We start from the raw sequence: 23,339 nt of genomic DNA, 5'->3' as shown, positions 1-23,339 counted from the left end.
CTTCATTCTTTTACATATGGATATCCAGTTCTCCCACCACCATTTGTTGAAGAGTCTATTTTTTCCCAATTGAATGGATTTGGCAGCCTTGTCAAAAATCAACTTGCCATAGATGTGTGGGTCTATTTCTGAACTCTCAATTCAATTCCATTGGTCTGCATATCTATCCTTGTGCCAGTACTGTGCTCTTTTGACCTTGTAGCTTTGTAATAAGTTTTAGAGCCAGGAAGTATATGTCCTTCAACTTTGTTCTTACTTTTCAAGATGGTTTTGCCTATTCAGGGCCTGTGGTGGTTTGAAGCTGTATGTACCCCAGAAAAAGATGTTCTTAAATCTAATCCATTCCTGTGGCTGTAAACCTATTGCAAGTAGGACCTTTTGATGAGACTAATTCAGTTAAGATGTGACCCACCTCATTCTGGATGGGTCTTAATCCTCTTACTGGAGTCCTTTATAAGAGAATGAAATTCAAAGAGAGTGAAAGCCATGAATGCAATAAGCTAAAATCAATTAAACATGGAAGAGAAGGGATAGACCAGCAGATGCTGCATGTGCCTTGCCATGTGGCAGAGGAGCCAAGGGTCATTGTCAGCTGGTCTTCAAGAAGAAAGCATCACAATGATGAGGACTTGATTTGGACATTTTCTCAGACTCGATACTCCAAGTTAATAATTTCCCACTGTTTAAGCCAACCCATTTCACATTGTTTGCTTTCAGCATCCTAGAAAACTAAAACAGGGCCTCTTACCATTCTGAATAAATTTGATGATTGGCTTTTCCATTTTTGCAAGGAATGCTGTTGGAATTTTTATTGAGATTGCATTGAATCTATAAATCACTTTGAGTAGAATTAACAATATTCAGTCTTCCAATCCATGAGCATGGAATATCCTTGCATTTATTTAGATCTTCTTTTATTTCTTTTAGTAAAGTTTTGTGATTTTTTGCATAGAAGTCCTTTACATCCTTGGTTAGATTTGTTCCTAGATGTTTCATTCTTTTAGTTCTTATTGCAAATGGATTTTTTTTCCTTGATTTTCTCCTCAGATTACTCATTACTAGTGTATGGAAACACTATTGATTTTTTGCATGTTCATCTTGTACCCCACCACTTTGCTGAATTCATTTTATTAACTCTATTAGTTTTGTTGTAGATTTTTCAGGAATTTCTATATATAAGATCATGTCATCTGCAGGTAGTGAAAATTTTACTTCTTCCTTTACAGTTTGAATGCCTTTTATTTCTTTTTCTTGCCAAATTGGAATCTAGCAGTCTTCCCCACATTAACTTTCCTGGTTTTATCTATTCAAGTAAAAGTTATTTTGGTATCTAGATAAAAATTTGGGATGTCAAAATGGTGGCAGCCAAGTGCCCAGCTTCAATCATTTCTTTGCTGATGCCTTCAAAAAGTACCTCTCTAATATTGCCCTACCTATGGCTCAATCCCATGTATAAATCAGAACTCATCACACAATTTTATGCCAGACATACCATCACTTCTAGTCATAGCTAAAAACTTATAAAGTCCTCTTTAACTCTTCCTTCTCCTTTTCCCTCGACATCCAAGCTGTCATAAAAAGTGTTATTTCTTTACTGGATATATCTCTATGATTTGCCCCTCCCTGTTCATTTTCAATTCCATTTCCTTTGTTCAGTTGTTCATCTCTGTACTTACTAAAATCCATTCTTCATTTTGACTCCACTCTCTTCTCCGCTTTAATTTTTCCTAATTATGAAACTGCTTCTTCTTTTGTTTTCCCTATTGTTGTTTTATTAATTTAATTCCATAATTCTGTATCCCAGGAATTTCTCTGTGTTCTGCTTCATAATATCCAAGCACCTTTTCTTGGGTTACTAAACTATCAATAATCTTACTCAGCTCTACTATTGTACCTTTGACAACTATCATCAGCTTTACCCTTTCTCTCCCACACATAGGCACATCTCTCTGCCTTTCCCTATGCTATCCTCATCCTCTTATTTTGTTGTCCTCTCTTCTCTACATCGCTGTATTCTAAATATTCCTAAAGACTCAGCTCAACCTCTATATTTTTTATAAATTCTTTTGCTACCACTCCAGCTTATTTGATCTCCCACTTCTTGGTAATTGCCCTTTTGTTTAATATTGTACATATAGCACTTTGTTGATCTGTAATTGATTCACATATGAGAGTTTTGATGTTCCAAATGCATAATAAAACTCTTCATGATAGGGATCATGCCTGGTATTTATTCATTTATTTTTTCTTACTTTACAGTGCCAAGCACACTGTTGGAAATATCGTAGAACCTCAATAGATATTTGTTTATGAACTCATTCATCATATTTCCCTTCTTTATTTTGATTGCCTTAAGTTGTTCTTAAGGAGCAAATACTTGACAGCACAACAGAGGGCAGATGATTAAATATAAAGGGGTGAGTTAGAGCCCACAGACAAACAGAAATGCAGGCTAACCATTATATTATGCATTTTTATATGTGCTGATTAAATTCTATTGACATTAACATATGACAACCTGTTGAAATGATTTGTAAGTCTTTTAGGGTTTTACAAACAGCTTTATCTCTCAATTCTACATGATAAAATGGCAAAGAACTAGTTATTATGCCTCTCCACCACTGGCATATGGAATTTTTTAAAGATTTATTTTAACTTTAGGGTTCTCTTGAGATTAGAGAACTGGCAAGACAAAGAATAATATCTTCCTTGTCTCCTCAGGCCCATAGCATTATAAGTTCTACCATGTATTTTGTCAAGGATATTCCACTTATCCATGCAAAAGAAGTGCATTCTTTTTATTGTAATGTAGTTGTAAAACTCAAACAGCCATCATAATTTCATTAAATCATGCTGAACTTCATAGAATTGCTGAAAAGGATCCATAATATGCAATATTTGTTCTGCAAACTGACTGAATATTTATAATATTTAGTCTATACCATGTTATTTATTCTAAAAAATGACATATTTGTTTTTGTTTTCTTTGTAGAGCATAAGGTAAATTATATTAATTAGGCTATTTACATGATTTCCTAACTTAGAGCAGTGAAACTTGCCTTCAGCTAGCAAATAATTGGAATTACAATTGCTACAGGTATCACAAGTTTGTTAATTATATCAGACTACATCAAGCTCTGATAGGTTGCTAAATGGTCTCTTTTTCTCTCCTTTCCCTTTCTTTCTTTTTCTCATCTCCCTCATCCTGTGTCCCCTTCATTTCTTCTACGGAATGAAGTTGACATAAAGTGTATACAAAATACATGGTCATCTGAGCTACAATTTCCACTTCAAATTTGGTAGTCTATAATCTTCTAGAGATGGATGAATTATAGTTTGTCATTGTTTATTTCCCTTTGAAGAAAATTAGGCCTAAGAGTTGAGAAAATCCCAGATCTTACTTCTCTGCTTTACAGAAATAATGGAAATTTTTAAAAGAGACATTAAAGCTAGGCACAAAAACAACAAAAGAAAACAAATTTAGTCCCTCTATAGAATAATTTCTGTTTTTACTACTAAGCCTTAGTATTTAAATATCCTATTCCTTTACAAAATTTGGGGGTAGAAGCCAGTTGAGGAATGGGGCAGGCAAAAAAAAAAAAAATGATTAAAAAAAATCACTAATTAGTGAAAGAAAACATACGAACAGAATTATCTGATCATGTCACTATTGCTTAAAATCTTTCAAGCCTCCCCACTGCTCTTAGAGGAACACTTTCTAAACTGGGTTTCATGGTCACTAGTTCCCCTGCACTCTACACCTGAGATATAATCTGAAAAATTTGAGGGAAATGTTCCACATTCAAATAACTCAAGAAAATGTTGCACACCATACCCCACTCCAGAAGAGCTACAGTATGTATCAATGATTACAGCTCTGAGAAATCCTACAGTAAGGACAATTATTTAACATTTGTTAACCCAATATTTCCAAAACATTTTTGAATGTACATTTATTTTGCATTTTGCATAACACTGGCATTTTGTGGACTAACTGTGGGAACTGATGTCTAAGGCCCAAACTTCTAAAGGTGTCTTACAAGGCTGGTCACAATTTATGCTCCCCTCTCTCTCCAGCTCACCTCTTGCTACTTTCCCTCCTGCTCCTACTATTTCTCAATTCCTTAAAAATGAAGCCATCCTCCAGGCCTCCCTTCACCTGATGGACTCTCTCTCATATTTCTGGTCTCTATGCAAATGTAATTTCATTTGTACAGCCTTCCCTGTTCCCAAATCTTCAAAACTGGGTTAGGGGTTCCTTTTAGGGCACCTCTAGCTTTCTATCTGTACTTACCCAGTCACGCTCTATTTGCTAGTTTGCTTTTTTGTCAGTAAGCCCTGGAAAGATAGAGACCATTTCTGTTGTGTCCATGGTGATATCCTCAGGTGTGCTAGAGCTGGCTTGGACTAGCTTACAAGAACCTATTGCTATGTCTTCAGGAATTTTGTGAGCATATTGATGTCACCTTGGTAGCTTGAAATCAGCCATGGTGGGAATATTTACACCACAGAAACAAGCAAACACAACAAAATAGGGTGTTTTGAACTGGTTGTTAAACATTTCCCAGCACACCACTAACTCAGTGTCTAGCATAGTACTTGGTACGTGCTGTTTAGTGGGCATTTAATGTAGTAATTTTGTGAATGAATGAATAAATTAGTTCTATTTCTAAAATATTTTACATTGCCTCATTTTTGCTTCTTCTTGGGCTCTGAGAACAACCCTCTTTACATTAAAAAGTCTTTCTCCTATCTTTGTTTTTTAAATCTATTTTGCCTGAAGAAAGGGATTGTGTCATTTATTTCTATATCTCTGAAAGTGCCTTGTAGAGAGTAAGTATATCATAGTTTTTAGATGGCAGCTATATCTACGAATTGAGCTTGTGCTGTCTCACGACCTTAAGTCAGTCAATCATACCTCCTCTCTTACTCAGATAATAGTAATGCTCATTGAGCCTAGTGCTTTTTCTAAAACATACTGCATTTAGAGTCACCACTGTGAAGTGATAGAAATTGGTTGCTATTACTGAAGGCTCAATTCCACTCATCAGATTTTTCAGGTGGGGAGAAGAAATATATCAAAAGGTTACTCTCTCTCAAAGCTTAGAGACATCCCTAATTAGATTGAATAATTAGATTACTGTTTTGGGCCATATTCCCCAGAAGCCAACCTGGACAGGAGCATTATGTACAAGATATTTATTAAGGAAGTGCTCCCTGGAGAAACTGGTGAGGGAGTGAGGTAAGCAGGACAGGAAAGGGAAGCCAAGCAAGGGTGCAATCTCAGGCAGAAGCCCCAGGGAGTGTAGGTTTCAACCTGATTCCACAGGAGAAGGCTGGAGTGTTAAATTGCCAAACTGCCCCAACCTGAGACAAGAGGGCTGGGCTTTAATATTAATTCCTCGGTCTGAAGGCCAAGTTGGTAGGAAGCAAAAGCACACATGGGGCGGAACACCCAGATACTGTAGGAGGGAACCTAAGGGTATCTGGAGAGAGCACTGTTAAGTCTAAAATGGGATTTTCAACAAATTCATAGTCCAGCTGTTGCCTTTTGGAGATAGTTTAATTATTTTCAGTCCTGGTTCTATTGTTAATCAACTCTGTGAACTTGGTGTGATGGTTAGGCACATGTGTCAACTTGACCAGGTAATGATGCCCAGTTGTCTGGTCAAGCAAGCACTAGCTTAACTGTTACTGCAAGGACATTTTGTGGACTATAATCATCAGAAAGTTGATTGCATTTATGGCTGATTACATCTACAATCAACTAAGGAGTGTATCTTCAGCAATGAGAGATGTTGAAGCCAACCAGTTGAAGGATTTAAAAGGAGAAGTGATGACTTCAGCCGTCAGAAGAGAGAATTTTCAACTCTATATCAGCCAGCTAGCTTCTCCTGGGGAATTCATCAAAAACCTTCATTGGAGTTGCCAGCTTGCAGCCTGTTCCTAGCATTTGGACCCATGCATCCCCACAGTTGTGTGAAACACTTTTTATAAAATCTCATATTTACAGATGTTTCCTCTTGATTCTGTTTCCCTAGAGAAAATTAAGTTTTGGATCTCAGTTTCCTCATTTATAAAATAGAGAGAGTTGGACTATATATCTCTAATTCCCCTTTCAGATCTGATAGTCTATTGTCAAGAACTGTGAACGGTTTGAAATTTTACCTAACTTGCAAGTTAACAAGTTAGTCTGCTAGCTTTGTGGATGCTGGCAGGGGACATAAGATTCCCGGGTCAGAGGCAAAGAGCTTATTACTCAAACTTCCCTCCTTTCCCTCCTTGACAATACTAGCTGCCTAGTTCTCTGTATGCACCCCAGAAAACATGTTCTCCCAAGTTAATCCATTCCTGTGAGTGTGGACCTATTGTAAGTAGGCTCTCTTGATGAGGATACATCAGTTAAGGCATGACCCAGGATGGGTCTTAATCCTCTTATTGGAGTCCTTTATAAGAAAATGACATTCAAAGAGAGAGAAATCTGTGGATGCAAGAAGCAGAAATCAACAAAACCCTGAAAAGAAGGGAGAGACAAGCCGACACCACCATGTGTCTTGCCATGTGGCAGAGGAACCAAGGATCCCCAGCAGCTGGTCTTCAGGGAGAAACTATCACCTTGATGGTTCCTTGATTTGAACACTTTCCTAGACTCTAACCATAAGCTAATTAACTCCCATTGCTCAAGCTGAACCATTTCATGGTATATTGCTTTCAGCAGTCTTGGAAACTGAAACACTAGGATGAGGCAAAATATTTCCAATCTGTACCATGACCCCACTGCTTGCTTTAAGAAATGTAGGAAAATTTGAGAATGAACAGTAGATATTATTCAGCAACTTCCTACCAAATCCTCCCAAGTGTTTTCTTATGGAAAGCTTCTCACCTTGGACCACCTTAAGAGAGAATATTATCAAGCCAGGCAGATAAGTATACCCTCACCGGCCCAGGGCAAATCATAATTTTAATAAAAATTGGAAATATGGCCCATAGCATTGGGACCATGTCTCTCTAGGCTGCTCAGATGCATCATTTTCATGGCATGGGTATGGGGCAGGCTATAGACATCCAAGAGTGCTAGTAACACGAATTAAAATTTCCTTAATCTATTTTTCCTACTTGACAAGGCAAGCACCAGGGATATTTTCTGAAAGTGGAAAATGTACACATTATAAATATATGAAATAAAATATTGGCAAAATTGATTTCTACTCCAAGAAATAATAGAACCTTGCCCAACCAAAACATAAAAGTTGGCCAATTGAATATATTAGTTCCAGAATCTATACTAAATATCAATTTTCTATGAATTTTAAGTAACACAGCCAATATCTATATCATAGGAGAAGTTAGTATTCATGAAACTTTCAGATTGTCTTAATCTTAGTTTTTTCCAGGCTTGAATCACCTAGTCAAGATATCCTGGCAGTTTTCCTGTATGTAGCACAGATTCTTCAGCCCATTTCATTGAAGTCAAACAGAAGTATATTAGCTAAGTTTTTAGGTGATTGTGTCACACAGTTTAAATCCTGTCTCCATTTCCAAAGCAGAAGAGGTATAAATGTATAATTTGGTATCCAAAAACATAAGGAAGTGAGAATGATTCCTCTATGTGAGTTTTGGAATGAGTCTCATTTCTTTTTCTTCTCATCTCAGTGGTATACATACATAGCTGCATAATTAACATCAGCCCATTGTACAAAATCAATAGCATTTTTTAATTCTACAAATGATAGGTGAAGGAAATCACAAGCAGTGTGCTGGAGCCCATACTTCCTCCGGGAACTGGTTGATGACTGAAATTTGAGAATCACCTAGTTGAAATTATAGCATTTGGCCCCACCTGTATGTGTGTGCATTATAATTATCAGAATAATAAAACATAATATTTCAATGTGGTTTATTTTCTATCCTGAGCAAGTCTCTGTAGGAGTCAGTTTTATTAATGAGTCAAAATTACAAGCAGACACATTTGTTTGTCTTTGCTGTAATGAATTTAAACAAATTGTCAAAAATAGATCCTGGTAATTATGTTTTATAGGTAGGTACTCCATGTCATTTTGCAAGTTGCTTGCAGAGTGTTATGTACTCAGTAGGTGCTCAATAAATATTAATTGATGCTGATGTAACAGTTTCCATCTAGAAGTAGTCAATTTCTCATATTTGTGCATCCATTGTTTTCCTCTATGCTTCCCTGATTACAGGGCCCTGATCAAAGACTTTTCCACCTCCTCATGCTTAAAAAAGCACATGTCTAAAAATTCACTAAATTCCTTTTTCTTAACAAAAGAAAATTCTGTCAAAATTATTTCCTCACCACATTTAGCCTTTCCCTCTTAAAGAAAATCCCCACAGAACATCATATAATATCTTGGACAGTATTTATTATGACAAAAAAAAGTGTCTTTTATAATGAAATCGACCACAAAACAGAAGCCCTTCCTTAAGCAAGGCCAGGGCTAAAGTTTATTGGAGAATGCACTGTTCATTTGAGGCTCTAATATATTATTCCAAACAGTCATGCTTAAAATTCCTAGCTTCAGGTGAGCCTTAAAGTCTATTTAAACTGGGTTAAAAGAGTGTTACCCAACAAGGAAAGCACCTTAATTTATGGATGATGTGGGATTGGTTTTTCTGATTAACCTGTTTCTATTCACTAGCAGGGAAAAAGAAAGGCTCACAGGGAATGGGACACAGGCTTGTAACTGATGAAGGGAGGAAGACAGGACGCAGGACATATGAGATCAGTGAATTATTGGGATAGAAAGTCATGGATAGCCAGGAGAAAACAAAAGCAATGGGTGCCCTGGACAGGAAGAGAGCTTATGAAAAGGACCCAGAAAGGAGAGATGACAAAGGGGCAAATAAAAACTTTATTAACATGGCAATTTTTACTGAGATCAACCCTATTCCTAATTTTAAATAAAAAGGCAATTTGCTCTATAACAGTGATTCTCAACACTTTCTGACATTAGAATCATCCAGGGAGTTTTTTAAAAATACTGATGCCTGGGACTCACCCCTGGAGATTTTGATTTAATTGGTCTGGGATAGGACAAAAGCATTGGAAGTTTTAAAATCTCCCCAGATAATTCTAATATGTTGCTAGGTTGGCAAACCAATGGTCCCTAGTAAATTGAGGAGCTGAGGTTTGCTTCACACTTGTGAATGATTCCTACTTACTGTTTTTCTTAAAGTAGTAGTTTTCAAATTTTAGTATGCATCAGAATCACCTGGGGAACTTGTTGAAATGCAGGTTCCCAAGAAGGAGCACATTCCACAGATCCTGATTCTTTCCAGATCTCCTCCTTCAGTGGGTCTGGAGTGAGGCCTAGAAATTTGCATATTTAATTAATACCTTCAGACAGTTCTGATTCTGGTACTCAGACTGATAAAAGGAGCCCGAGATGAATGAGAATGACCAAAGTCTGATTTACAAATAGAAGCAAAGTTTGGGAATATACAATATGGACTACAGTTTTGCTACTTAAAGTGTGGTTCTCAGGCCAGCAGCATTGGCATGACTTAGAGCTTATTCGAAGGGCAGACTCTTGAGCACCTACCTCAGACTTACTGAATCAAAATCTACACTTTAATAAGATTATTGTGATTTTTGGTAATTGTTTTGTTTGTTTCCTTACTGTTGGTGTTCTCTACTAGATTATAAATTCCATGAGTCTGTTTTGTTCTCCACTGAACATCTGGCAACTAGTATAAGACCTGTCACATGGTAGGTAGTCAATACATTATGAATGAATGATTGAATCAATGCACTGTCTACCTTTTTTTTTTTTCAGGTTAAACAATGGGAATTTATTGGCTAATGGTTTTGAGGTTAGGAAAAAAAGTCCAAATCAAGACAATCTTTCTTCCCAAAGACTGTGGTATTCTGGAGCTGGCTGTTGGCATCCTTGGTTCTTAGCTTCTCACATGGCAAGGCACATGACAGTGTTTCCTTGTCTCTCCCTTCTCTTCCAGGTTCCACTGATGTTCAGCATCTTGCTTCCTATGGCTTTCTCTTGGTCTGAATTTCACTTTGCTTATAAAGGACTCTATAAGAGGATTAAGACCCATCCTGAATGAGGTATGCCACACCCTAACTGAGGTAACCTCATCAAAAAGTCCTATTCACAATGGGTTCACAAGTATAGGAATGGATTAAATTTAAGAAACTGTTTTTCTGGGGTACATACAGCTTCAAACCACCACACTCCACCATCTGGACCCCCAAAAGATATGTTCTTTCCACATGCAAAGTATATTCATTCCATCACAACATCCCCAAAACTTTAATCATTTCAATAACAATGCTAAGTACAACGTTTCATCAAAATTGGTTATGGATGTGGTCTGTTATAGGGCACAATTCCGCTGTTGCTGTGGACCTGTAAAACCCAGACAACAAGTTATCTGCTTCCAATATACAAAGGAGAGACAAGCATAGGGTAAACATTTCCATTCCAATAAGGAAAAACTGGAAGGAAAACAGAGGTCATAGGTCTCAAACAATTCTGAAACCCAGCAGAGCATACACCATTAAATTTCAAGGTCTGAGAGTCATCTACGGAATGATGTTTTGTCCTCTGGGCCTGATGGAGCTGCAGCCCCACATCTTCCAAGTGCTTGCACTGCAGCCATGCTCTCCCTGAATAGTGGGGTGAAGGCTCCACCCACTCTGAGCATCAGAAAGGCAACCAGGCTCCCTGTGAATGCCAGGGCACAGCCCCCACCCTCTACAAGCACTGGGGGTGGCAGCAAGACTCTTCTTGAATGCCAGGGCATAGGCCCCACCATCTCCCAGCAATGAGGTTGCAGCACTCTTTGTGAACAACAGGGCGGAAGGCCTACAGTCTCCAAGTGCTGGGGCATACTTGCCCTTTCCTTCCACATGTGTTAGCCTATTATCCTGGCCCATGGAAATGTTTCTGTTTCAAACCTCAGCTTCCATGGTTCTGCCCTTGATGTCATTCTTCCTTCAATTTGTACCTTCTCTGTTTCTTTCCAACCAGGTTGGCAGTGGTTCCGTTCATACAAATTTTGCAAAAAAACTTGTCAGTTTTGCATGTAGTTCACAGGAATTCACACTATCAGACAGTAGGACTTTCCACAGATCTGTCCTGGATAACTGCACAGAAATTGAGGACTCATTCCATGTTCAGTTAAACCCTCACATGGAGCACTATTCTCAGGGGACTTCCTATCCAGAAGCTCAGCATTTTCCAAACCATCAATTTCTGATTTCTTTGTTCCTAGGAGTTCAGTTCACAGCTTATCCCTTTCCTCTCACAGTTTACTATATAAGCTGCAAGGAGAAACCAGGCTAAACCTCCAAATTTAGTTTGGAAATCTCCTCAGCTAAATAACCAAGTTTATTGCTTTCAAGTTCTGCCTTCCATCTGACATCAGAACTCAATTTTTCCAAGTTCTCTGCCACTTTAAAACAAGGATCACCCTTCCTCCAGTTTCCAATAACACATCCGTCGTTTCCTTCTAAGATCTCATCAGAAGTACCTTCAGTATCCATATTTCTACCAACAGTCTCTTCAAAGCAATCTAGGCTTTTTCTATCAAGCTACTCACAATTCTTCAAGCCTCTACCCATTACCCAATTCCAAAAATAACATATTTTTGTTATTTGCAATAGCAACGTCCTGCTCTGTTACTAAAATTTGTTTTAATTTCCTAGGCTGCTCAAGCAAATACCATGAAATTGGAATTTATCTACTCACAGTTTTGAGATTTGGAAAAAAGTCCAAATGAAGGTGTCATCAAAGCAATGCTCTCTTCCTGAAGATTGTGGTGTTCTGGGACTGACTGCTGAAGATCCTTGGTCCTTAGTTTGTCACACGGCCTGAATCCTGGTCATTCCCTTGTCTTCCCACTTCCATTGACTTTTAGATCCTTGCTTCCTATAGCTTTCCCACTGTCTACCTTTAAGTACCAAATCCTGGAAAGAACATGTCCCAAATAATCCCCTCCCCCTTAAATTTGGACATAGACACTTTATAATCCTGAGAGAGGGGATAGCTTTCCAAAGGTTGACTAGAGGAGAAGAAAAAATTATCTTACTTCTGGTCAAATACCTCCCTCACACATAAAGTTGACTAAGTCCACAGAAGGTAATTCTCTGCTGACTGCCTTACATTTCAGAAGGGTCTATGTGTACCCTGATGAAAGTTGGTATTTTGCTTCATCTTTGCTCTGTGTGTCTGCAGGCATGTGCATACATGTGACTTCCCTCTCTCATGCATGTGCTTATGTACACACTTTTACAAGTGCTATGATGGGAACACCATGAATAAGGTTGGTGTTTTAGTTTGCTAAAGCTGCAGAAATGCAATATACCAGAAATGGGCTGTCTTTTTATAATGGGAATTTATTAGTTTACAAGCTTACAGTTCTGAGGATGTGAATATGTCCAAATCAAGGCATCATTAATATGATACCTTCTTTCTGAAGACAGGCTGCCAGTGATCCTTGGCTCCTCTGCCACATGGCAAGACACTTTGCAGAGTCTGCTGGGACTCTCTCTTTTCTCCTGGTTTTGTTGCTTCATTTCTGATTTCTCCATATGTGGCTTTCTTTCTCAGCACCTGTGTCTTTCTCTCTGTCTTCTGTGGCCTTTTCTCAGAATTTCATCCTCTTATAAAGGACTCCAATAAGAGGATTAAGACCCACATGGGGCAGGCCTCAACTGAAATAACCTAATCAAAGTTCCCACCCACAATAAGTCTATACCTGCAGAAACAGATTAGCTTTAAGAATATGATTTTCTGGGGTAGATACAGATTCAAATCATCACAGTTGGCCCCTGTATTGCTAATATGTTTGCTAATCTCACTATTATAACTGCAATTTGTACAGGTTGACTGATGATGATGTAAGACTCAGTCAGATATATTCATTTGGTTGACATGTTTGTAATCCTGTTGATTTGGATGGCCAGAAAGCTACATCTATTCAGGATTCAAAGGGTGTTTCTTTATATGGCTACTGCTAGAAAATGGCATTAAAATTTTACTTTGCTTATTTAACTATACTAAACTTTCCAGCTATGAACTGAATATCCTTGAGCATAAGAAATGCTGTCATTGCATTTTTAATAAGCACCCTAGGTGACTCTGATAAAGACATTCCCTTGAACACAATTTGAGAAAACCTGGTCCAGAGCTGTGAGGAGGAAGAAGGAGGAAGAGCAATTATTTATTGAACTTTTACTAGTGGTCACACATTTTGCTGCTAGGTGCTTTTCTGTATATCATCTCATATAATCCACACCACAGCCCTCTATTTTCACATGTGATGAGAATGAGGCTCAAGGAAGTAAGTAATGTGCTGGAAGTCACACAGCTTTTACATGACAGAGGTCCAGCCTGAAACCGGATGTAGTTGTCTTCACACTTTCTCAAGTGAGTCATACTGCCTGGGTTGGAAACCTAGTTCAGCTACTTTCTGGGTGACCTAAGGAAATTGCTTAACCACTTTATGCTTCTTTTTCTGCATCTATAAAATGGAGATAATAGTAGTACATATCTCACAGTATTATTGAAGGTTTAGCTCAGAAGAGTGGCTGGCACATAGCAGGCATTCAGTAGTGATGGCTGACATTCTCATTATCATCATTATTATTATCTGACTCAAAAGCATTTGATGTTTTCTGCCTCATCATATTTCACTAAGTTTTTGATTGTAATACATTCTGCAGACAAAATTGCTCCTTGGAGAAAACAAAATAAATATTGTGTAATAGCATATTCAACACTTTGATCCAGTCACTATAAACTCTCCCTTCTTTAATATTTCCCACATCAATTGCACCTTTCTCTCCACCCCCACAACTCACAGGTCTCTTTTGGTTTCAGTATAGGCCTCATTGAGGATGGTTGCCAAGTATGGAGATACGCAAGAAGCTGCACCTAAAAAAAAATAATCATAGGCATCAGGAGCCTAGGCAAGGTATCGGTTCATTTTTGAGTGGAGGAACATTTGTTTCAAAGGACAATCCACCTGTCTATTAAGCATTTTAGATCAACAACAGGTGCCTTAGTAAACAGTGGCATAAAATGCATCTTACAGTTTAGATGGTGTGCCAATTTGAATATATTGTGTTCCCCAAATGCCATTATCTTTGATGTAATCTTGTGTGTGCAGACATTATCAGTGTTGATTAGATTGTAATTCTTTGAGTGTTTCTGTGGAGATGTGCCCCACCCAGCTGTGGGTGATGACTCTGATTGGATAATTTAGATGGAGGTGTGACCACAGCCATTCAGGGTGGGTCTGAATTAGATCACTGGAGCACTATATAAGCTCATACAAAAGGAACAAGCTTGCTACAGCCAAGAGGGACACTTTGAAGAATGCACAGAAGCTGAGAGAGTAGCGGCAGATAAGAGACAGTTTGAAGATGGCTGTTGAAAGCAGACTCTTGCTCCAGAGAAGCTAAGGGAGGACAAATACCCCAAGTGCAACTGAGGGTGACATTTTTGAGGAACTGCAGCCTAGAGGGGAACATCCTGGGAGAAAGCCATTTTGAAACCAGAACTCTGGAGCAGACAGCAGCCACATGCCTTCCCAGCTAACAGAGGTTTTCCGGATACCATTGGCCATCCTCCAGTGAAGGTACCCAATTGCTGATGTGTTACCTTGGACACTTTATGTCCTTAAGACTGTAACTATAACCAAATAAACCCCCTTTTATAAAAGCCAATCCATCTCTGGTGTTTTGCATTCTGGCAGCATTAGCAAACTAGAACAGATGGTATGATAGATTGAATCATGTCCCCCTCAAGACATGTTCAAGTCCTAACCCCTAGTCCTATGGGTATGAAATAATTTGTAAATAGGATCTTCCAACAGCCTATTAACGTGAGTCCAAATTCAATAGGGTAGGCCTTAGTCCAATGTGACTGAAATCCTTAAAAGTAGAGGAAGTTCAGAGTGCTGGGTCAATAGAAGTCAGAGGAGAAGACACAAGGAGATAGATTGCCATGTGGTGGAGGCAGAGATACATCTACAAGCCAAAGAATGCCAATGGTTGTTGGCAAGCCACCACCAGGATGCTACAGACTTTGGAAAAAGTATGGCCTTGACAACACTTTGATTTTGGACTTCAAGCCTCCAAAATTGTGAGCCAATAAATTCCTGTTGTTTAAGCCAATCAATTTGTGGTATTTGTTATAGCAGCCCTGGCTGAGACAGAAGGGTTTTTCCAAGGTTTAAGAATGTTAGAAAAGTCTTTAGGCCACAAACATTATTCTGGAGTCACAAAATTCACCTTGATTTTAATCACATTTACTTAGGTCCTATACTTCTGATACTTTCCCAATCAGGAGGGCAAAAACAGCATACTGGTTATGAGTATGGATTTTAGAGTTAAAGAAATCTAGGCTCAAGGTCTGCCACTGCCACTTATTAGTACTGTATTCCTAGGAAATTTATTCACTTTTCTGAGCCTCAGCTTACTCAGTGGTAAAATGAAGGGAATAAAAATTCTAATTTCAAGGGTTTGAGGAGGAATAGATAAAATTTTGTCAGTAAAGTACCTGGCATAGTGTCTGGCACCAAGTGCTAAAAAACATTTGTGAATATAGCAGTGATTATTTTGCTACCATATCTTCTTCCTCCAACTGTTCCTAGCAAGCCTTTACAGCTTCCTGATAGCATCTGGGCACTAACTATAACACCTTATAATATTGCACAAATTATTTATTTAGTACCAAAGATCATGAACTGGGTTTCCTCAGGCCCCAGGAGAGCTCTCTCTGACACTGGGGATTGAAATAGAAACCAAGAGTAATATTTTAACAATAAATGTTGTTTCACATATGTTAGATCATAAAATAGGATTATAGTGCACTTCTTTCAATTTAATAAAATATTTTAAACATGTTTTAATTTATTATATTATTTAATATTCTTTCCATTGGGAAATCAAAGTGAAAAATGATACACTTGTTCAACCACCCACATATTTTATTCTCATTAAACAGAGAATGCAATATTCCAAGCATGAAGCTTTATGGAATGAGACTTTTTGGAAGCTGTTACTTTCCTTCTGTTATCATTGGAAGAAAAATCAATGTATTTCCTACATTCATGCATGTTGAGGAAAAATCAGTCGCTTAGATATTCCAGTGTAATTATTTCATTATAATAAGTAAAACCTAAGTATAGAGTCTTGCTAGTTTAAATAACTAAAGCTTAAAAAATCCACTATTGAAAAATCCCAGTGAGCCAAATTCATATGTGATTACTGCAAACTTAATGTTTCTGCTCCTTTAGGAGTTTTATTAAAAACAAATTCAAATTCCCAGCTTACAACACTTAACACAGGACATCTTCTTTTTGAGCCCCTTAGCACAGTAAGAGTCCCCAAACTCTGTGTTCTACTTTCTATACTCTTTGGAGAAGACTGAAAGAGAATCTATCTGGGGCAAAGAAAAATTCACAGGTGAAAACTTGAAAAATGCATTCCAATGACTTTGGAAACTTAAATGGACATTTTTCTGATAAAAATATATAACCTACCCAAAATAGAACTTAACAAATTGACTCAGATAGAAATAGAAACTTGAGTGGACCTATAAATGTTTTGAAAAAACTTAATCAGTATTTAAAAATCTATACACACAAATACACACCAGGCTTAGAAAGCCATATAAGCTTTTTTCTAGGAACATTCAAGTAACAGTCTCCATTTTATACAAAATATTCCAGAGAGTAAGGATGTATAATCTCAGTGGTATGCACATAGGTGTTTGTTAAATTATTCTTTTGCTTTTCTTGCAAACTTGAAATATTTCATAATTTAAAATTTTAAAAATAAAAAAAGGATCATAAAGAAAAAAATGACAAGGAGAGTCTCAGAAAAAAGATTAGCTATTCAAGGCCAGAAGACAGAGGAATGAGTGAGCATGGATTAAGTTTGCAGACAGAGAATGGAGCCAGAGACTGAGGAGAAATTCTTTTGTAGTTGGCATGATAACTTTATGAAGATAGAAAAAAATGCTTTTAGGGTGTTTTGTTTGTGTTGTATGGCCTAATAAAAAAAGAATCTACATATGCTTAAATGTTTTGTGAGTTAAAGGTGTGGAAAGCCGCCTCCCGAATCGGGCCTAGCGTATGCGCTGCAGCCTGCTCTAGAGTTACCCCCGCCCATCGAGTGAGCCAAGATGGCGCCTGCATCCTGTTTCCGCATAGTGACGCATGTATCCGCCACCCGCTCCTACCAATCGAAATCCTGTATACGCGATACTAGCCTAGAAGCTTATTGGTTGTTAATTGTGTATAAAAGGTCTTACCCGGACGGGGTAGGGTGAGACAGCCCACAAGGAGCCGTGCCTGACGGCCACATCGAGGCTGCTCTCCCACGAGGCGCCGTGCCCCGTGTGGGAACCAGTAACACAGAATGTTCATCTAGCTGTAGTAAAGGGCTTGCTTTCACAACTGCCGTGTGGTTCGAGTCGTGATTCATGACCAGGTTAGTTCGCGCAGTCTGCATCTCTCTCTCTCCTTCCCTGTTTCCCCTCGCCGGCCGGGAACCGGGGACCGAGCGGGGCAGCGCCGGACAAGTGGTGGCCCGTACGGGGAAGCTCCTCCTCCTGCCTCGCTCTCGACGGTCCCTCTGTGAGGAGAGCAGCGCTGCGCGTCGAGCTTACGGCGGACTTCCCGCGCCTGATCAACGCGAGAAGGTGAGTGCGTCTTATTACATGATAGTTAGGGCCCGTGGGTTTTCAGGTGACCCCGGGGGACTCGGAAGAGCTCTCCGAGTGACTGAAGTATAGTGCCGACTGCAATCATGGGGCAGTCCGGAAGTTCACCTCTCTTAGCTCCCTTAAAGAACCTTTTGAAACAACGGGGTATCTCGGTCAGGAAAAGCTCCCTTCAGCGTTTTCTTGATGATGTTGATACTTTTGCCCCTAAGTTTGCCTTTACTGTGCCCTCTAGTAATCAAGAGGAGCCCTGTCAACGCTTTGAATGGACAGTCCTGCCCCAAGGCATGGCTAATAGTCCTACCATGTGCCAGCTGTATGTCGCTGCGAAGCTAGCTAGCACTCGGCAGCAGTTCCCTCAAGTGAAAATCATCCATTATATGGATGACATTCTCTTAGCCCATAGAGACACAGATCTTCTTAAAACAGTTTTGTCACATTTAGTCCTTAGTCTTAGAGAAGCTAACCTAGAGATTGCCCCTGAAAAAATCCAAATGACTGACATTACCACTTTCCTGGGGGCGAAAGTCGCACCCACTCATGTTTCCCCCCAAAAGGTGTCTCTCAGGCTAGACAATATACACACTCTCAATGATCTACAAAAACTCATGGGGGATATCAATTGGATCCGTCCATACCTAAAATACCCAATGTCAAACTAACACCTTTGTTCGACCTGTTGAAGGGGGATTCTAATATAAACTCACCTCGAAGCTTCACTCCAGAGGCAAGGCGAGCACTATGCCAGGTGGAACAGGCGCTCAGTGGCGCTGCATTGAAGAGAATAGACCCTGATGAGCCTTTTGAAGCCTGCGTGCTGCCGACAGAATTACAGCCCACTGCGGTACTGTGGCAGCGGGGGCCGCTGCTCTGGGTCCACCCTGGAGTTTCCCCCAAAAAAGTCCTAGAGCACTATCCTACAGCGGTTGCAGACTTGGCCCTAGAATGCATTAAAAGGGCTGTGCAGCATTTCGGTCAGCAGCCCAAAAATCTCAGGGTGCCTTATTCTTCCCAGCAGCTTGAGATACTCACCGGATGCATAGATCAATGGGCCATTCTCCGGTGTACATTTCTTGGTCCCATTAACAATCAGTTCCCTAAGGCTCCTCTCTTGCAGTTTGTCACCCGGCACCCAGTGATTTTTCCCAAAGTAACCTCTCCTAGGCCACTAGCAGGCGCCCCCACCGTATACACGGACGGCTCCAGCTCTGGAACAGGGGCGTATTGTGTGGAGGGGGACACTCCTAAAACAGTGCTCTTCCAACCACAAAAGCCTCAATGGGTAGAACTGCAGGTTATCATTGCAGTCCTGGAAAGCCTTTCCGAGCCCTTAAATGTCGTCTCGGATTCTGCTTATGTTGTGAACTCTGTACAAATTTTAGAAACGGCGGGCATTGTTAAACATTCCTCTACAGTAAGGACGTTCTTTGCCAAACTACAGGAGGTTATATGGACCAGGCAACACCCTTTTTACATAACCCATATTAGAGCCCACACAGGTTTGCCTGGCCCTATGGCCCAGGGGAACCATAGCGCAGATGTAGCCACTCAACAGCTGCACATCTTTCCGACGCTGGTACCGTATCAACAAGCCCGAGAATTCCATGCCAAGTTTCACATCAATGCAGGTACCCTAGCTAAGCGGTTCAGCATACCACGTGCAGCTGCTCGAGATATTGTCCGAGCCTGCAACAATTGTGCAGAGCAGAGAGCAGTCCCCTCGGTTGGGGTCAACCCTAGGGGTCTCACCCCAGGGGATACTTGGCAGATGGATGTCACTCATCATTCAGAGTATGGTAAGATCAAGTACTTACATGTGTCGGTGGACACATGCTCCCAAGTTTTATTTGCCTCTGCTGAACCAGGAGAAAGAGTCTCCCACGTCATTGCACACTGCCTTGCTGCATGGGCAGCTTGGGGTAAGCCAAAGACGTTAAAGACGGATAACGGGCCTGCCTACACTAGTAAATCCTTCCAAAAATTTTGTGACAACATGGATGTCCAATTAAAACATGGCATCCCCTATAACCCTCAGGGGCAAGGAATCATTGAAAGAGCGCACAGATCTCTCAAAGACTTGCTTAAAAAACAGAAAGAGGGTATAGGCCACGGCCTGTCCCCAAAAGCTCGACTGTCTGTAGCCTTGCTCACATATAATTTTTTAAACGAAAATTCACAAGGAATGACACCTGCCCTGCAACACACCACCCCGAGTCCTCCGCATAGAGGTCTAGTCCGTTGGAAGGATGTCCTGTCGGGGCAGTGGAAAGGCCCTGACCCGGTGCTCAGCTGGGCCAGAGGCTCTGTTTGTGTTTTTCCCCAGGAACCAGGACGTCAACCAGTGTGGGTTCCGGAAAGACTGGTGAGAACCGTGACATCACCTGAAGAAGCCAAGGAACAGCTGTCAGAAACGCCAACGAATATACAACCTGAACCATTAGACCAAGCCTCCGACCCTGCTGATGATGGCGACGACCGACAAGACGATAATAGTAGGACTGACCACCCCGCGGTTGCCCAAAAAGAGGATCGGTAACTCTGTTCTTTGCTCTCCTATAGCAATCCTTCTAATCTGCCTTTTTCTTTTTAGTGGAACTGTGGTAGCGCAGGAGAGTGGTCTTTGGGGCCTGTGGCATCATCCCCCGACCCTGGCCCCATTCTCTGCTGGGTCTCCCGCCTCTCCTGTGTTTTTCACTCGTACCCTGTCTCTAGGTCTCCACCACCTGCCTTCTGACCCTCCACAAGCTTCAACGAGTCCTTCCCCCTCACCAATGACACACTGATCCTCTCTTTTGCTAACCTCTCTGTCAAGGTTGTCAACACCACAGTTGCGGCGAATGCTACTTGTGAAACTGGTAATGGCGAGTTAAGTAAGGGAGTCTTGCTTGAATTTCTTAACGTTACAGGGAAGAGCCGCCAGTCTTGTGAAGGGATCTTGAGTAAAAAGGAGACTCAAAGGTGCCTTTTCCTTCCAGGGCTTGCTCCTACAGTCTGCAACCGTTCCAAAGACCCGGATGCCTCGCCGCCCCCGCTATCCTAGTGTATCGCCCAAGTTATGTCTGGCTCCCCGTCAAGGCAACCGACTGGGTTGGCCCTGTTTCTCAAGTTGTTTCACTTAACAATATCCCCTTCTCTAAGTCTAGGCGTCCAAGAGGCATAAAAGAATGGCTATCGAATGCTGCCAGTGTAGCTTCCTCTTTGTTTGTCCCAACGATCGGGCAGGCTGTGCTACAAGCATGGACAGATCGGCAGCTCGCCATAACGATGGAAACGGTAAATGGCTTGGTCAACCTTACCCGAGACGTGCTACGCCGCCACAATCAGATGCTGAACTTAAATTTCCAGGCCATTCAGAAACTCCAAGCGGAGATAGATGAACTTGGACTGGAAATAGATGGACTCTGGAGAGTGCTTCAGCAAACATGTGACACCCGGTGGCTTACGGTTAAACTCTGTGTCACTCCTGTCAGGGCCAACGTGACCGGAAGCATTTCCAGAGTCTCTGATTGGCTGAAAAGGTCATATTTTCCTGAATTTGTTAATCTCTCCCAACAGGTGGAATCTAGTTTAGACACAATTGGGGGGATCAAGTTAAAACCCGTTAAAGTCGATCTCTCCGGGTTAGGCGAGGTTCTACAGAAACTATTGCACAGTGTTTCTTCCTGGTTCTCTTGGCCCAATTTAACTAATTGGATCCTCATTGCAGTGGGATTATTGGTGGGATTAGTCGTTGTTAAATGTTTGCTAGAACGCCTGTTTCAAGCGCAGCAGCAATTGCGTGTTACCACTATGATGGCTATGACTCCCACCTCTGTTACCCCCCGATAGTGACCGATTTATTAACCATACCCCTTCCTGGTCGCCTCAGGTGGGGCGCTTTGGAGCAAAATTTGTAGCGAATCGCATGGCTGTTTCTCGGGTGTAAAAGGCGACACCAGTAGTCATAATTTTGTCTCAGGTGGGTCTCTAGGGCAGAGTCCTAGTTGTGGCCAGACTGGACCCTAGCCATTGCACAGAGACACCTAGTGACACCCCCGACTCTGGTTACTGCTGTTCCTGCCCCCGTCGTTGTTCCCCAGTTGCCAGGCAAAGCACTGCAGGGAGAGTCACGTTGCTTCCAGCTTACGGACTCTCCGGTCTCCATATGACGTGAGCATTCTGGTTGGTGCTAGAGGCTCCGCCGCTGGATGGCTGAGGCCTAGTCCAGACTCCCCAAAGCACCAAAGAGGTTGTGAACCATTTGGGTTCACGGGAGCACGCTCATCACTGGAGACACTGGGTCAAAAATAAATAAGAAAGGGGGAGATGTGGAAAGCCGCCTCCCGAATCGGGCCTAGCGTATGCGCTGCAGCCTGCTCTAGAGTTACCCCCGCCCATCGAGTGAGCCAAGATGGCGCCTGCATCCTGTTTCCGCATAGTGACGCATGTATCCGCCACCCGCTCCTACCAATCGAAATCCTGTATACGCGATACTAGCCTAGAAGCTTATTGGTTGTTAATTGTGTATAAAAGGTCTTACCCGGACGGGGTAGGGTGAGACAGCCCACAAGGAGCCGTGCCTGACGGCCACATCGAGGCTGCTCTCCCACGAGGCGCCGTGCCCCGTGTGGGAACCAGTAACACAGAATGTTCATCTAGCTGTAGTAAAGGGCTTGCTTTCACAACTGCCGTGTGGTTCGAGTCGTGATTCATGACCAGGTTAGTTCGCGCAGTCTGCATCTCTCTCTCTCCTTCCCTGTTTCCCCTCGCCGGCCGGGAACCGGGGACCGAGCGGGGCAGCGCCGGACATAAAGGTATTCTTCTTTTGGATGTGATACCATGTTAAGATTGTCCTAAACAGCAGCCACAGGGAGGCCAAGCTTTATTTAGTTTAGATATGTATATTATCCAGTTAGATTTACATTTAAATGTTATACTGCATATTTTATACGTGCATACGTGTGTGTGTGTGTGTGTGTGTGTGTGTGTGTGTGTGTGTGTAATATCATATTACTACCCAGAAAAAAGCACCATCAGCCTAGGAGAGGCAAAATCAAATTGAAAGCATATGAAAAATGCCAAGCCTAAGCTTCTTCCTCCTCGAGACCTGAAAAAACATAATGAGCAAACTTCTTCAAATGTTATGATTAAATTTTCCCTTCTACAAGCAGTCAAAACTTCAGCTCTCCCAATAGTCAGCCTCTAAATAGAAGAGGGAATGAAGAATTTGCTAAGAGGGAATGTTTTCATTGGGTGTTTTCATTAGAGCAGGGATTCTATAGACATTTAGTGTCATAAACCTCTAACAAATGAAAGTCAATGCGCATCAACTTCTTAGCATGGTAATTACTCTTTGGGGGTTCAGTAACCAAAAGCAGGCGTGAAAAACAATGGGCTATGTTCATGAAGATACATGATGCTCGTCATGCTATGCATTGGTATCAAATGAGACCAGTCTCCATAAAATATCCTTTTAAAAACCTGTTTTTATTTTTGCCAAAGTGAGCCTGTTTAGGGTATCAGACCTTCATTAGAGAGTGGGAATAAGAGGTGGGCCATTCTAGAAATAATAAATTCAGAATTTAAAATAAAGCAAAGGAGAGTATAACTTATCAATATCAAAACCTGAAAAGATTAGCTTAGCCCTTC

The sequence above is a fragment of the Choloepus didactylus genome, chromosome X (genome assembly GCF_015220235.1).
Source record: "Choloepus didactylus isolate mChoDid1 chromosome X, mChoDid1.pri, whole genome shotgun sequence".
NCBI lineage: Eukaryota > Metazoa > Chordata > Mammalia > Pilosa > Megalonychidae > Choloepus > Choloepus didactylus.
Note: the sequence above shows the minus strand (reverse complement) of the source record.